We start from the raw sequence: 18826 nt of genomic DNA on the forward strand, positions 1-18826 counted from the left end.
CTCTCCATATTTTGTGTTAAACGCTCAACAACAAAGCTTTTTTGGTGTCCAAAAAACTTGCTCTGCCCTTAACCTTATTCTGAACACCTCCAAAACAAAGGTCATGTGGTTTGGTAAGAAGAATGTCCCTCTCCCTACCAGTGCGATTACTACCTCTGAGGGTTTAGCGCTTGAGGTACTCACCTCATACAAGTACTTGGGAGTATGGCTAGACGGAACACTGTTCTTCTCTCAATAAATATCAAAGTTGCAGGCTAAGGTTATATCTAGACTTGGTTTCCTCTATCGTAATCACTCCTCTTTCATCCCAGCTGCCAAACTAACCCTGATTCAGATGACCATCCTACCCATGCAGGTAAGGGTGCTCTTGGGTGCTCTTGAGCAGCACCATTCGGCCATCAGATTTGCCACCAATACTCCTTATAGGACACATCACTGCACTCTATACTTCTCTGTAAACTGGTCATCTCTGTATACCTGTCTCAAGACCCACTGGTTGATGCTTATTTATAAAACCCTCTTCGGCCTCACTCCCCCCAATCTGATATACCTACTGCAGCCCTCATCCTCCACATACAACACTCGTTCTACCAGTCACTTTCTGTTAAAAAGCCCACACATCCATGAGTCTCTCTTCTTTTCAGTTCGCGACTGGAGCAAGTTGCAGAAAACACTCTAACTGGACAGTTTTATTTCCATCTCTTCATTCAAAGACTCAATCATGGACACTTACTGACAGTTGTGGCTGTTTCGCATGATATATTGTTGTTTCTATCTTCTTGCCCTTTGTGCTGTTGTCGGTGCCCAATAATGTTTGTACCATGTTTAGTTCTGCTACCATGTTGTGCTGCTGCCATGTTGTGTTGCTACCATGTTGTCATGTTGTGTTGCTGCCATGCTATGTGGTTGTCTGAGGTCTCTCTTTATGTAGTGTTGTGGTGTCTCTCTTGTCGTAATGTGTGTTTTGTCCAACATTTTTATTTTTAATCCCAGTAGGCCGTCATTGTAAATAAGAATTTATTCTTAACTGACTTGTCAAGTTAAGTAAAGGTTAAATAAATAAAATGTAAATAAAAAGAGCATAAACTATATCATGAAGTCCAAGGAACTGTCTGAAGATCTCCGAGATATAATTGTGATGAGGCATGTATCTGGGGAAGGGTATAAAACAAGTTATAGAGTGTTGAAAGTTTCCAAGAACACAGTGGTCTCCATCATTGGGAAATTGAAAAATTATGTAACTACCCAGACTCTTCCTAGAGCTGGCTGTCCGACCAAACTGAGCAACCGGGCAAGAAGGACCTTGACCAAGAACTCAATGATCACTCTGACAGAACTACATAGTTCCTTTGCTGAGATGGGAGAACCTGCCAGAAGGACAACAGCATTTCCCCAATCTTGGCATTATGGGAGAGTGGGCAGACAGAAGCCACTCCTGAGAGAAAGGCACATGACAGCATCCCTGGAGTTTGCAAAAAGGCACATGAAAGACTGGCATGATAAGACAAAAATGTATATATTTGGACTATATATTTGGACTGAATGCAAAGTGCTATGTCTGGAGAAAGCCAGGCACAATTCATTATCCGTCTAACACAATCCTTACCGTGAAGCACGGTGGTGGCAGCATTGTGCAATCGGGATTGTTTTCAGAAGCAGGGACTAGGAGACTGGTAAGGATAGAGGGAACAATGAATGGAACCAAATACAGGCACATCATTGATGAGAACCTGCTTCAGAGTGCAATCCACCTTAGACTGGGGCAAACAGGAATGTGACGTCCGAACAAGAATGTGAAAGCCCTTGAGTGGCCCAGCCAAGCCCACACCTGAATCCCACTGAAAATCTGTGGAAAGACTTGATGATTGCTGTTCACTGTCACTCCCCATCTAACTTAACAGAGCTTGAGAAAATTTGCAAAGAAAATCCCCAAATCCAGATGTGCAAGGTTGATACAGATATACAGACATTGGGGCGGCAGGTACCCTAGTGGTTAGAGTGTTGGGCCAGTAACCGAAAAGTTGCCAGATCGAATCCCCGAGCTGACAAGGTAAAAATCTGTCATTCTGCCCCCGAACAAGGCAGTTAACCCACTGTTCCAAAGCCGTCATTGTAAATAAAAATGTGTTCTTAACTATCTAGTTAAACAAAAATACACAAATATAATACCCAAGATGACTCAAAGCTGTAATTGCCACCAAATGTGTTTCTACAAAGTATGGACTCATGGGTGTGAATACTTACGTAAATTAAATATTTCTGTATTTCATTTTCAATACATTTAAAAAAAAAATACTTTGTCATTGTGGGGTATTGTGTGTAGATGGATTTATAAAATACATTTATTCTATTTTGAATTCAGGCTGTAACACAACAAAATGTGGAATAAGTTAAGGGGTATGAATACTTTCGGAAGGCACTTTACGCCAGATATTCAACATTTTGTTTTAATCACTGTGGTAACAGAATTGCAGATTTATTTTTGATTTTTTTTTTTTTACTTTTCCCTGTGGCAAACATCTCCCCCTTTGTAAATCCAATCAAATCCACCTGATATTGCTGATATTCTGTAGATTTCTTGTCCATTGGACATAATTGTCACACCCTGACCATAGTTTGCTTTGTATGTTTCTATGTTTTGTTTGGTCAGGGTGTGATCTGAGTGGGCATTTTATGTTACATGTCTAGTTTGTCTATTTCTATGTTTGGCCTGATATGGTTCTCAATTAGAGGCAGGTGTTGGTCATTGTCTCTGATTGGGAACCATATTTAGGTAGCCTGTTTGGTGTTGGGTTTTGTGGGTGATTGTTCCTGTCTTTGTGTTTGTTACACCAGATAGGGCTGTTTTCGTTTTTTCACATTTCTTGTTTTGTATATTGTTCATTTATCATCTTCATTAAAGATGTATCACAATAACCACGCTGCGTTTTGGTCCGCCTCTCCTTACAATAATCCCATTACAATAATGGTTATATCACCATAAATGATAGATAGTGTTATAGTCTGGAAAAGCATTTAATGACAATGTCACACCCTGATTTCACCTGTCCTTTTGCTTGTTTCCACCCCCCTCCAGGTGTCGCCCATCTTCCCCATTATCCCCTGGGTACTTATACCTGTGTTCTCTGTTTGTCTGTTGACAGTTCGTCTTGTTTGTCAAGTCAACCAGCATTTTGTCTCCTGGTTTTGACCCTTGCCTGTCCTGACTCTGAGCCCGCCTGCCTGACCACTCTACCTGCCCCTGCCCCTTAGCCTGCCTGCTGTCCTGTACCTTTGCCCCTACTCTGGATTACCGACCTCTACCTGCCCCTGACCCTTAGCCTGCCTGCCGTCCTGTACCTTTGCCCCTACTCTGGATTACCGACCTCTACCTGCCCCTGACCCTGAGCCTACCTGCCGTTCTGTACTTTGCCATTCTGTACTTTGCCCCACTACTCTGGATTATGAACCCCTGCCTGCCTTGAGATGTTGTTTGCCTGCCCCTGTTGCTGTAATAAACATTGTTACTTCAACACATTCTGCTTTTGGGTCTTACCTGAAATGTGATAGTACGAACTGGCCATGACTGACCCAGCAGACTTGAACCAGCTCCACAATGCCATCTCCTCCCAAGGAGCCACCATTGGTAGGCACGAGGAGTTGCTTCATGGTCTGATGGAAGGGTTCCAGGACGTGGCTGAAAGTCACCACCTAGCATTGGATGCATTGCTGGAGCAATTCCGTAGGCAGCCTACCACGACGGTAACCTCCCAACCACGGTGGTGTGGGAGCAACAATCCACCATCTGCCTCAGTCTGGAAGTATTCGTGGCGGCGGTGAGAAAGGTTTTTGAGGCTCCGGTGTCCGAGAGATAGGCTGCCCGGAAGTTACTTCAGCTTTGTCAGGACTCCCTCAGTGTGGCAGACTATGCTGTGGATTTACGTATGCTAGCAGTGGAGGGTGCCTGGAACCCGGAAGCGCTGTTTGACACATTCCTGCACGGATTATCGGAGGAAGAAAAGGACGAGTTGCAGCCTGGGAAATACCTACGGATCTCGACTCACTCATCGCTTTGACCGGCTACGGGAACTTAGGAGGGAGAAGAGGTCTGATTGCGGTCACAATCACTCATTCAAGGATCCCACCGTGCATCTGATGAACTCCGGAAGTCCCCAGTGTTCCCGAGAGGATCCGAGCTTACCCGAGTTCCTCCAAAAGCCTCCGAAGTCTGCCAAGAGACCCACCCCTCTCTGTTGCTGTAATAAACATTGTTACTTCAACACAGTCTGCATTTGGCTCTTACCTGAAATGTGATAGGCCATCTTAATCAAATATTAACTCTTGCAAACCTAGCCTGGTTTTCAGTGGTAACCCCTACCCTGACATATGTATTTTTTCACACAGCAATAACTTACCTTGATGGCTTCTTCAATACTGTCTAAAACACCTAATTCATTACATTACCACTGTAGTTGATTGAGAATGTTGCTTTGAACATTATACTTTATGTAGGCTACTGCTGCATATGAACCATTTCGTGCAAATACATAGAGCATAAATGACCAAATGTTTTTATTACAACCAAATCATATCATAATTAATTGAAGAAGGATACCCATGATGTTATGCAAATTTTTTGTCTGGAGTCATTTCACTGAACATAATGCATCAGAATTCAGAGAAACAAGAAAATGCTTGACTCCAAAATGGCCGTTTAATAGAGTGTTATGCATCGCTACAGCAGATAATAATTCAAGACAGTATCCTGGTTGTTTTATTTTCTCCCCCCACCCACACATTGTGGAATTAGTCAACCCACAAAGGGAGCATTCGAGTGGGCTTTTATCAGTGCAGGCATCGCCCTCTGAGTTCTCAGTGAGATTCGGAGATTCTCCATGTAATGGGAACTGACCAGTAAGACCTGCTGTATTGTGATCAATACATAGGGAGCCATAGGGAACATCCCTCAACATGTCTGTCTACAGAGACTAGTTTACCACAGATACTATGGATCTGACTCTGTTTGTAGGGTCAGGAATATGGATTTGTGTGAATGAAGTGACCTGGTATACAACATTAAATTTAAAACATATACAATTTAGAATGTTGGGGGTTTACTATGTTTCACAAACCAGTCATAAACCAGCTGTTTCCTTGTGCAATCTATCATGCAAAACATCACCATGTGGCCTAGCATGTCCACATAATGTCTGTAATGTTCTGCATATCAATTATTCCACTCTATGCCAGCCCTGCAGTCAAAAGAGGAGTGACACCTCAACTGTGTGTTTAGAGGTGCTGTGTACGCTAGCTTCCTCTCCCTGTTGTTCAGACATGTTTCTATTTTCCGCCTTGGATCTGAATCGATGCATTAACCACATTCTTCTCACTCCAAAACATATGGGTTTCCAGCATTCTTCACAATCCACTATCCTCCTTTTCCCTCCTGGTTTTTGCATGCCCAGCGTCCCTCCTGTTTTTAATGTTTCCAGACTAGAGTCAGTCAGGTTAGAAAGATGGATGTTGTGTAATGAGTGTAATTGCACTAATCCTTCCATTTTCACAGCACTTTAATTTGTTCATGCTGTTACCTAATCTTTATTGGGCCATAATTTGTATTCTGTATGTGATTACATTTCCTCTTTCGGTCAGTTGGCAATTATGGGGCTTGCACACTCATGCTGGCTTGCGCAATACCTACCATCATTACTTTGGCACAGGCTTCTAAACAACAAAACAGAGGCCGTGGTTACAAGGGGAAATGCCGATACACTCTATGCACTATATAGTATACATGGGTATGACGAGCTCAGAAGCTACAAACAGAAACTTCATGTAAATCAGGAGAGATGGTTATTCCAGATGCCTATACTTTTTCTATTAAACTTTACTGTTATTTCACTCGCTACTGAACTCCACTGACAGGTCTTGGATATTGAAATGAACATCAACGTTCAATTATCTGGTGCCTGTATGTCTCAGACTCAGAACCTTTTGCATTTTTTTACAATTACAATATATTCCGCGATGTCATTGTATGGTCTGTGGACGAGTGGATCGTGCTATCTGATATCTAGGGAGGAGGGAGACATTTTCAGGTCAACAAAATGTTTATTTTGAGACCCATTCAGCATGCGAGGGAATGGCTTCTGTCTGAATCAGAGAGCAGGGAAACACCTGAGCAGGGAATATGCAAAAGTAGTCCAATGGACGGCCGTATCGACAACGATAAAGTAATTGCAGCTCTGACTCGTGACTCGTTCCAGTCACAGGCAGCAGAGAACTGGAAGGAAAGGCGGCCAAATGAGGAGTTGGCTTTAGGGATGATCAGTGAGATACACCTGCTGGAGCGCATGCTACGTGTGGGTGTTGCCATCGTGGCCAGTGAACTGAGATAAGGCGGAGCTTTACATAGCATGGACTTGTAGATGACCTGGAGCCAGTAGGTCTGGCGACGAATATGTAGCGAGGGCCAGCTGACTAGAGCATACAGGTCGCAGTGGTGGGTGGTATAAGGTGCTTTAGTAACAAAGCAGATGGCACTGTGATAAACTGCATCCAGTTTGCTGAGTAGAGTATTGGAAGCCATTTTGTAGATGACATCGCCAAAGTCGAGGATCGGTAGGATAGTCAGTTTTACTAAGGTAAGTTTGGCGGCGTGAGTGAAGGAGGCTTTGTTGCGAAATAGAAAGCCGATTCTAGATTTGATTTTGTATTGGAGATGTTTGATATGAGTCTGGAAGGAGAGTTTACAGTCTAGCCAGACACCTAGGTACTTATAGATGTCCACATATTCTAGGTCGGAACCATCCAGGGTGGTGATGCTAGTCGGGCATACGGGTGCAGGCAGTGAACGGTTGAAAAGCATGCATTTGGTTTTACTAGCGTTTAAGAGCAGTTGGAGACCACGGAAGGAGTGTTGTAAGGCATTGAAGCTTGTTTGGAGGTTAAATAGCACAGTGTCCAAGGAAGGGCCAGAAGTATACAGAATGGTGTCGTCTGCGTAGAGGTGGATCAGGGAATCGCCCGCAGCAAGAGCAACATCATTGATATATACAGAGAAAAGAGTCGGCCCGAGAATTGAACCCTGTGGCACCCCCATAGAGACTGCCAGAGGACCGGACAACATGCCCTCCGATTTGACACAATGAGCTCTGTCTGCAAAGTAGTTGGAGAACCAGGCAAGGCAGTCATTAGAAAAACCGAGCCTACTGAGTCTGCCGATAAGAATATGGTGATTGACAGAGTCGAAAGCCTTGGCCATGTCGATGAAGACGGCTGCACAGTACTGTCTTTTATCGATGGCGGTTATGATATCGTTTAGTACCTTTAGCCTGGCTGAGGTGCACCCGTGACCGGCTCGGAAACCAGATTGCACAGCGGAGAAGGTACGGTGGGATTCGAGATGGTCAGTGATCTGTTTGTTGACTTGGCTTTCAAAGACCTTAGATAGGCAGGGCAGGATGGATATAGGTCTGTAACAGTTTGGGTCCAGGGTGTCTCCCCCTTTGAAGAGGGGGATGACCGCGGCAGCTTTCCATTCCTTGGGGATCTCAGACGATATGAAAGAGAGGTTGAACCTCTCTTTCATTCTAGATGATAAAACTGCTGTAATAGATGATGACAAACACTCTGTACCAGATTATGCTAAACTCTATACTAGATGATAAAAATCTCTGTACTAGATGATAATAACCTCTGTAAGAGATAATGACAAAGATAATGACAAACACTCTGTACTAGATGATAATAATCTCTGTACTAGATTATAAAAATCTCTCTACTAGATGATAATAATATCTGTCCTAGATGATGATGAAGTATTTGTACAAGATGATGATAAACTCTCTCTACTAAATGATGCTAAACTCTCTGTACTAGATGATAATAATCTCTGTAATAGATTATAATAATCTCCGTACTAGATGATGATCATCTCTATGTACTAGATGATGATAAACTCTCTGTTTTAGATAATGCTAAACTCTCTATACTAGATGATAAAAATCACTACTAGATGATGATAAACTCTCTGTTCTAGATGATGATGAACTCTCTGTTGACGATGATGATACACTCTCTGTACTAGATGACAATAACCGCTGAACTAGATGATGATAGACTTTCTATAAAAGATTAAAAACTCTCTGTACAAGATGATGTTATACTCTCTGTAGTAGATGATAAAATCCGCTGTAATAGATGATGATCAACACTCTGTACCAGATTATGCTAAACTCTGTACCAGATGATGATAAACCCTCTGTGCTAGATGATAATAACCACTTTAATAGATGATGACAATCACTCTGTACCAGATTATGCTAAACTCTCTACAATATGATGATAAACTCTTTGTTCTAGATGATAATAATATCTGAACTAGATGATGATAAACTCTCTGAAGTAGATGATAATAATCTCTGTACTAGATGATGATAAACTCTCTGTTCTAGATGACGATAAACTAGCTAGATGACGATAAACTAGCTACTATGACGATAAACTAGCTACTAGATGATGCTAAACTCTCCATACTAGTTGATAATAATCTCTGTACTAGATGATAAACTATCTGTACAAGAAGATGATACACTCTCTTTACAAGATGATAATAATATCTTTACTAGATGATAATAATCTCTGTTCTAGATGAAAATAAACTCTGTTCTAGATGATAATAATTAATCTCTGTACTAGATGATGATAAACTCTCTACTAGATTATAAACACTCACATTACTAGATGATGATGAACTCTCTGTACTAGATGATGATAAACTCTCTGTACTAGATGATGCTAAACTCTCTGCACTAGAAGATTATAATAATCTCTTTACTAGATGATAATAATCTCTGTTCTAGATTATAATCATTTCTGTTCTAGATGATAATAATTCATCTCTGTACTAGATGATGATAAACTCTCTACTAGATTATAAACACTCCTTACTAGATAAGGCTAAACTCTCTGTACTAGATGATGATACACTCACATTACTAGATGATGATGAACTCTCTGCACTAGATGATGATAAACTCTCTGCACTAGATGATGATTGTTTTTTTTACGTGTTATTTCTTACACTAGTACCCCAGGTCATCTTAGGTTTCTTTACATACAGCCGACAAGAACTACTGAATATAAGATCAGCGTCAACTCACCATCAGTACGACCAAGAATATGTTTTTCGCGACGCGGATCCTGTGTTCTGCCTTACAACCAGTGTAACCGAGTGGATCACATGCAGCGACCAAAAAAAAAAACGACTCAGAAAAAGAGGGAAACGAAGTGGTCTTCTGGTCAGACTCCGGAGACGGGCACATCGTGCACCACTCCCTAGCATTCTTCTTGCCAATGTCCAGTCTCTTGACAACAAGGTTGATGAAATCTGAGCAAGGGTAGCATTCCAGAGGGACATCAGAGACTGTAACGTTCTCTGCTTCACGGAAACATGGCTAACTGGAGAGACGCAATCCGAAGCGGTGCAGCCAGCGGGTTTCTCCACGCATCGCGCCGACAGAAACAAACATCTTTCTGGTAAGAAGAGGGGCGGGGGTATGTCTTATGGCCAACGTGACATGGTGTGATGAAAGAAACAGACAGGAACTCAAATCCTTCTGTTCACCTGATTTAGAATTCCTCACAATCAAATGTAGACCGCATTATCTACCAAGAGAATTCTCTTCGATTATAATCACAGCCGTATATATCCCCCCAAGCAGACACATCGATGGCTCTGAACGAACTTTATTTAACTCTCTGCAAACTGGAAACGATTTATCCGGAGGCTGCATTCATTGTAGCTGGGGATTTTAACAAGGCTAATCTGAAAACAAGACTCCTAAATTTTATCAGCATATCGATTGCGCAACCAGGGGTGGAAAGACCCTGGATCATTGTTACTCTAACTTCCGCGACGCATATAAGGCCCTGCCCCGCCCCCTTTCGGAAAAGCTGACCACGACTCCATTTTGTTGATCCCTGCCTACAGACAGAAACTAAAACAAGAAGCTCCCACGCTGAGGTCTGTCCAACGCTGGTCCGACCAAGCTGACTCCACACTCCAAGACTGCTTCCATCACGTGGACTGGGAGATGTTTCGTATTGCGTCAGACAACAACATTGACGAATACGCTGATACGGTGTGCGAGTTCATTAGAACGTGCGTTGAAGATGTCGTTCCCATAGCAACGATTAAAACATTCCCTAACCAGAAACCGTGGATTGATGGCAGCATTCGTGTGAAACTGAAGGCACGAACCACTGCTTTTAATCAGGGCAAGGTGTCTGGTAACATGGCTGAATACAAACAGTGCAGCTATTCCCTCTGCAAGGCTATCAAACAAGCTAAGCGCCAGTACAGAGACAAAGTAGAATCTCAATTCAACGGCTCAGACACAAGAGGTATGTGGCAGGGTCTACAGTCAATCACGGACTACAGGAAGAAACCCAGCCCAGTCACGGACCAGGATGTCTTGCTCCCAGGCAGACTAAATAACTTTTTTGCCCGCTTTGAGGACAATACATCATGAAGTCATGAAGTGAAGTCATCATGAAGTGCTTTGAGAGACTAGTCAAGGACCATATCACCTCCACCCTACCTGACACCCTTGACCCACTCCAATTTGCTTACCGCCCAAATAGGTCCACAGACGATGCAATCTCAACCACACTGCACACTGCCCTAACCCATCTGGACAAGAGGAATACCTATGTGAGAATGCTGTTCATCGACTACAGCTCGGCATTCAACACCATAGTACCCTCCAAGCTCGTCATCAAGCTCGAGACCCTGGGTCTCGACCCCGCCCTATGCAACTGGGTACTGGACTTCCTGACGGGCCGCCCCCAGGTGGTGAGGGTAGGCAACAACATCTCCTCCCCGCTGATCCTCAACACTGGGGCCCCACAAGGGTGCGTTCTGAGCCCTCTCCTGTACTCCCTGTTCACCCACGACTGCGTGGCCATGCACGCTCCAACTCAATCATCAAGTTTGCGGACGACACAACAGTGGTAGGCTTGATTACCAACAACGACGAGACGGCCTAGGGAGGAGGTGAGGGCCCTCGGAGTGTGGTGTCAGGAAAATAACCTCACACTCAACGTCAACAAAACTAAGGAGATGATTGTGGACTTCCGGAAACAGCAGAGGGAACACCCCCCATCCACATCGATGGAACAGTAGTGGAGAGGGTAGCAAGTTTTAAGTTCCTCGGCATACACATCACAGACAAACTGAATTGGTCCACTCACACAGACAGCATCGTGAGGAAGGCGCAGCAGCGCCTCTTCAACCTCAGGAGGCTGAAGAAATTCGGCTTGTCACCAAAAGCACTCACAAACTTCTACAGATGCACAATCGAGAGCATCCTGGCGGGCTGTATCACCGCCTGGTATGGCAACTGCACCGCCCTCAACCGTAAGGCTCTCCAGAGGGTAGTGAGGTCTGCACAACGCATCACCGGGGGCAAACTACCTGCCCTCCAGGACACCTACACCACCCGATGCTACAGGAAGGCCATAAAGATCATCAAGGACATCAACCACCCGAGCCACTGCCTGTTCACCCCGCTGCCATCCAGAAGGCGAGGTCAGTACAGGTGCATCAAAGCTGGGACCGAGAGACTGAAAAACAGCTTCTATCTCAAGGCCATCAGACTGTTAAACAGCCACCACTAACATTGAGTGGCTACTGCCAACACACTGTCAATGACACTGACTCTACTCCAGCCACTTTAATCATGGGAATCGATGGGAAATGATGTAAATATATCACTAGCCACTTTAAACAATGCTACCTTATATAATGTTACTTACCCTACATTGTTCATCTCATATGCATACGTTGATACTGTACTCTATATCATCGACTGCATCCTTATGTAATACATGTATCACTAGCCACTTTAACTATGCCACTTGGTTTACATACTTATCTCATATGTATATACTGTACTCGATATCATCTACTGTATCTTGCCTATGCTGCTCTGTACCATCACTCATTCATATATCCTTATGTACATATTCTTTATCCCCTTACACTGTGTATGACAGTAGTTTTTTTTTGGAATTGTTAGTTAGATTACTTGCTCGTTATTACTGCATTGTCGGAACTAGAAGCACAAGCATTTCGCTACACTCGCATTAACATCTGCTAACCATGTGTATGTGACAAATAAAATTTGATTTGATTTGATTTGATTTGATAAACTCTCTGTACTAGATGATGATATACTCACATTACTAGATGATGATAAACTCTCTGCACTAGATGATGATAATCTCTGTTCTAGATTATGCTAAACTTCCTGTACTAGATGATGATAAACTCTCTATACTATATGATAATAATCTCTGTACTAGATCATGTTAAACTCTCTGCACTAGAAGATGATGATACACTCTCTGTACTAGATGATAATAATCGCTGTAACAGATGATGATAAACATTCTCTACCAGATTATTCTAAACTCTGTACTACATGATGATATTTTCTGTTCTAGATGATGATAAACTTTCTGTACTAGATTATAATAATCTCTGTACTAGATTATGCTAAACTTTCTGTTCTAGATGATGATAAACTTTCTGTACTAGATTATAATAATCTCTGTACTAGATTATGCTAAACTTCCTGTACTAGATGATGATAAACTCTCTATACTATATGATAATAATCTCTGTACTAGATCATGTTAAACTCTCTGCACTAGAAGATGATGATACACTCTCTGTACTAGATGATAATAATCGCTGTAACAGATGATGATAAACATTCTCTACCAGATTATTCTAAACTCTGTACTAGATGATGATATTTTCTGTTCTAGATGATGATAAACTCTCTGTACTACATGATAAACTCTCTATACTAGATGATAAACTCTCTGCACTAGATTATTATAAATTATGTACAGGATGATATTAAACTCTCTGTACAAGATGAAAAACTCTCTGTGCTAGATGATACTAATCTCTGTACTAGATTATAATAAACTCTCTGTAGTAGATGATGATAAACTCGCTGTAAAAGATGATGATAAACTCTGTACTAGAAGATAAACTCTCTGTACTGGATGATAATCATTTATGTTCTAGATGATGATAAACTCTCTGTACTAGATGATTATAATCTCCGTACAGGATGATATTAAACTCACTGTACAAGATGAAAAACTCTCTGTACTAGATGATACTAATCTTTGTACTAGATGATAATAAACTCTGTGACAGGTAATGAAAATCTCGATACTAGATGATGATAAACTCTCTACCAGTTGATAAACTCTTTGTACTGGATGATGACTAACTATCTGTACCAGATGATGATAAACTCTCTACTAGATTATGCTAAACTCTCTGTACTAAATGATGATACTCTCTTTACTAGATGAAGATACACTCCATACTAGATAATGCTAATCTCTCTGTACTAGATGATGATAAACTCTCTGTACTAGATGATGATACACTCTCTACTAGATGATAAACACTCTGTACTAGTTGATGATGAACTCTCTGTACTAGATGATGATAAACTCTCTGTACTAGATTATGCTAAACTCTCTGTACTAGAATATGCTCATCTCTGTACTAGATTATGATAAATTCTCATTACTAGATGATGATAAACTCTCTGTACTAGATGATAATAACCTCTGTAAAAAAAAATCATAAACACTCTGTACCAGATTGTGCTCATCTCTCTGTACTAGATGATGATAAACTCTCTGTTCTAGATGATACTAGTCTCTCTACTAAATTATAAACTCTTTGTCCTGGATGAGGATAACCTCTCTTTATTAAATAATAATAATAATCAACGTACTACACGATGATAAACTCCCTACGAGATTATAAACTCTCTGTACTAGATTATGCTAAACTCTCTGTTCTAGATGATAAAAATATCTTTACTAGATGATTATAAAATCTCTGTACTAGATTATAATAATCTCTCTACTAGAAGATGATAAAGTCTCTGTACTAGATGATGATTTACATTCTTTACTAAATAATGATAATCAATGTACTAGGTTATGATAAACTCTCTACGAGATGATAAACTCTCTGTACTAGATGATGCTAAACTCTCTGTACTAGATGATAATAAACTCTGTACTAGATGATGATAAACACTCTGTAATCGATGATGATAAACACTGTAATAGATGATGATAAATGATCTGCTAGATGATGAAAAACTCTGTGTAAAAGATGATGATAATCTTTTAACTAGATTATGCTAATCTCTCTGTATTTAGATGATGATACATTTTGTACTAGATGATGATACACTCACATTGCTAGATGATGATAAATTCTCTATACTAGATGATAATAATCTCTGTACTAGATGATAATAACTACTGTAATAGATGATGATAAACTCTCCGTACCAGATTATAATAAACTCTGTACTAGATGATGAGAAACTCTCTTTACGAGATGATAAACTCTCTGTACTAGATGATGATAAACTCTCTGTACTGGATTATAATAAACTCTCTTTACTAGATGATGATAAACTCTCTGTACTATATGATAATAATCTCTGTTCTAATGATGCTAAACTCTCTGTACTAGATGATAATAATCTCTGTACTATATGATAAACTCTCTGTACTGCAGTCGTCGCCCAAAAAAATATTTTTCACAAAGTCTGCTGCCTCAGTGGTTTTAGATATTTTTGTCAGATGTTACTATGAAATACTGAAGTGTAATTATTGTAAGGGGTGCGTAACTGGTGGCAGAGAAGTCAGACACAGTAGAGCAGAACTGGGTAATAACCGGAGCAGTTTAATATACAAAACGACCGGCATCCAGAATAACATCGTATGGGTACAAAACCCATTGCGCACCAGACAACAATGTGCACAAGCACTTACAACAAACAAATCCCCACAACGACATGCAGGGGGAACAGAGGGTTAAATACACAACACGTAATGAGGGAATGAAAACCAGGTGTGTGGGAAAACAAGACAAAACAATGGCGATGGCTAGAAGAACGGTGACGTCGACCGCCGAACATCGCACGAACAAGGAGAGGAACCGACTTCGGTAGAAATTGTGACAAATTTCATTCATTTGTGTCAAAGGCTTTTATTGACAATTACATGAAGTTGATGCAAAGAGTCAATATTTGCAGTGTTGACCCTTCTTTTTCAAGACCTCTGCAATCCGTCCTGGCATGCTATCAATTAACTTCTGGGCCACATCCTGACTGATGGCAGCCATTCTTGCATAATCAATGCTTGGAGTTTGTCAGAATTTGTGGGTTTTTGTTTGTCCACCCGCCTCTTGAGGATTGACCACACATTCTCAGATTATGGTCTGGGGAGTTTCCTGGCCATGGACCCAAAATATCGATGTTTTGTTCCTCGAGACACTTAGTTATGGCAAGGTGCTCCATCATGCTGGAAAAGGCACTGTTCATCACCATACTGTTCCTGGATGGTTGGGAGAAGTTGCTCTTGGAGGATGTGTTGGTACCATTCTTTATTCATGGCTGTGTTCTTAGGCAAAATTGTGAGTGAGCCCACTCCCTTGTGCTGAGAATCTATCCCACACATGAATGGTCTCAGGATGCTTTACTGTTGGCATGATACAGGACTGATGGTGGCGCTCACCTTGTCTTCTCCGGACAAGGTACTCACACCTGCCTGCTGCCATTCCTGAGCAAGCTCTGTACTGGTGGAGCCCCAATCCCGCAGCTGAATCAACTTTAGGAGAAATCCTGGTGCTTGCTGGACTTTCTTGGGCTCCCTGAAGCCTTTGAACCTCTCTCCTTTAAGTTCTTGATGATCCGATAAATGGTTGATTTAGGTGCAATCTCACTGGCAGCAATATCCTTGCCTGTGAAGGCCTTTTGTGCAAAGCAATGATGACGGTGCGTGTTTCCTTGCAGGTAACCATGGTTGACAGAGGAAGAACAATGATTCCAAGCACCACCCTTCTTTTGAAGCTTCCAGTCTGTTATTCAAACACAATCAGCATGACAGAGGGATCTCCAGCCTTGTCCTCGTCAACACTCACACCTGTGTAATCAGAGAATCACTGACATGATGTCAGCTGGTCCTTTTGTGGCAGGGCTGAAATGCAATGGAAATATTTTGGGGGGATTCAGTTCATTTGCATGGTAAAGAGGGACTTTGCAATTAATTGCAATTCATCTGCTCACTCTTCATAACATTCTGGAGTATATGCAAATTGCCGTCATACAAACTGAGGCAGCAGACTTTGTGAAAACGAACATTTGTGTCACTCTCTCAACTTTTGGCCATGACTGTAGATGATGATAATCTCTGGAATAGATGATGATAAACTCTATACTAGATGATGATAAACTCGGCATAGTACATTATATTGTGCGTTCTCTCTCCAACTGTTCTGATTGAGATTCACAATCTCATCTGATTGTGGGCTCTCTCAGACTTGCACTGATTCTGTCAGTCCTTTCACTGTCAAGCTTGATCAGCAGTACACCGAGAAACGAAGTGATCTTTGAGCTCAGTCTTTTGTCTGCCTGTCTGCCTGCTTGTTCGCTCACTGGCTGCAAGTGAGGACAGAAATATTATTTACATGGGGAGGGAGGACAGACAACGTGACTCCTGAAGGATATGATTTTGGTCACCATATGCCTCAGTCAATACCTTGAGTGTAACATCATGAATGGCCAGGATGATGGATAGGGTGCTGTAGAATGCCCTGCTAGACTCATTATCATCAGAGGAACATTCTTCGCTGGTCATGCTGGCTTCTGTATCACTACCATCTGACTCTCTGACTCCTCCTTTCCCTGCTGCTGATTCCCAGGGAAAGTCCCTTTGAAGCTATCTACAGCATCTAATTAAGCTGTCTATAGTCCATCCAATCTCTGTTCGTTCGCATGCTAGTGGCACAGAGGAGGTGGCCGGGTTGACGTAAAAACGGACTTGACCTGAATGTCCAAGAACATACAGGCTTCTGTAGAGGAACATCAAAACTTCATTAAATACGCCTCTCTCAGCCTTATAAGACTGCCACAAACAGTTTTTTGACGGGTTTGTTCATTTGAAGAATGTTGCTAATTTCGACCAGACTTTCGATCCCTGTAAATTCACAGACTCCAGACACATTAAATAGGCAACATGGGATTGAGTGTAGATTGCATTCATTTTCGTAATGCAGCAGTTTATGTTAGAAATGCATTTCTTAATTTGAGCCAGTTTGCTACAGCAGGAAAATAATCCTGCAGCAACAGGAAATCTGAATTGTTACGTGGATTATAATTAATTTATATGTCTAAGGCTTGATCATTTTTTTGTTAGGGCAAATCAAGACATTTTAAAGTGGAAATTACAAACTTTAGAAGCCTTTTTAAACGTTGAATACATAACATGTTTGGATATGCAGGACCATTCTCAGCAACAAAAGGGTGATCAAATTAAGATCCCATATCTGTAGATAAGCATGCAGCTAACATGTCAGGCTCCTCATCCCTGGCCTTGCTGTGTCTGTAGTGTAGCCAGAGGCCAGAGTGTCAGTAAGGACATTCTCCAAGTGGTCTGTGAGAAAGAACAGCAGAGCAGTCACTGCTTTGAGCTTTATCTCATGAGACTGGTTAGTGTGACAGAGTGAATCAACAAGAATAGAAACTCCACAGTCAAGTACACAATATGTTTTTACATTTCCCTGAGTTTTGTTCATGTCCCTATCCTTTGCCTTTCGGAATATGTCAACTGATGTGGGGTGGATGGATGTATGTGGATAGATGGATAGATCGATGGTTCTGTATGTGCTGACACTGAGCAGGAGCAGCTGTTGCTCTGTGAGGCCACAGGATCAGACACAGGAAGCAGATGATTTCACGTGTCAAACTCAGTGGAGAACATCACATCACCAAGCTCTATTCAACCTAACTGGGCATTGTCAAACAGATCCTGCATCTGAGGATGCGTTCTAATCCAGCCCCTCTGTTGGAGAGAATATTCCATTATCACTTGTCAAAGTGTCAACAGAGTGTGCAAAGAGGGTATTCTGTATTCTGGCTGTGAGATGTGACAGGGTATCACAGGACATCTGTAAGAGATTACATCACCAGGTTGTTGATTATTAATGGAATTTTTCAAATCGAGGGCATGATCAAAAGCAATGTGGAACCACGTGTTTATATTTAACAGTTGAAAGCACAGCCTCTTTCTACTCTCATACAAGCTATCCAGCTGTTTCTTATCAATATTTAGCACTAGCTCTCTTTTTGACACAGAAAGCAGTTTGCTTTAATGTTGTAAAGCTGCTTTTGTATTTATGTATTGGGAGAGTTTAAGATCTGAAGTGGAAAATAGTGGAAAACTGTTTGAAATTGTTAGCAAACTGAGCTGTCAGCTATGCATGAAAATATGTGTGTCTCTTCAGTGTGGCAGGATGATTTATTTTATTTTTAATAATTCATTTATAGAGGTTCAAAGTGCTTCTATTCATCCATGATAAATTTGGACAATTACATGGATTTATGTTTTGTTAAAAATAACATAAACTGTATAACCTTGTTCGGGTGACGAGAGGTTTTCATTATTTACAAAACAAAGATGTCTGTCTCGTGTTCAGTTAACCTCGGGCGATTAAGACATGAAAAATAATTTCTACTTGTATAATAATGGTTGTTCTATGGCAGAATTCCTAGCCTTTGTTTGCTATCAATTAGATAAAAGTCAAAAATCATTTGTCTCTCTCGTCTGTGTGAAACTGCTCCGTAATCACAGTCAATAAAAATGTGGGACAATAACTTATCTTTGAAGACTTTTGGTTTAAAACACCATACCATAAATGACTAAATATACAGTATATACAATTCAA

This window comes from Oncorhynchus tshawytscha, linkage group LG02 (genome assembly GCF_018296145.1).
Source record: "Oncorhynchus tshawytscha isolate Ot180627B linkage group LG02, Otsh_v2.0, whole genome shotgun sequence".
Lineage (NCBI taxonomy): Eukaryota > Metazoa > Chordata > Actinopteri > Salmoniformes > Salmonidae > Oncorhynchus > Oncorhynchus tshawytscha.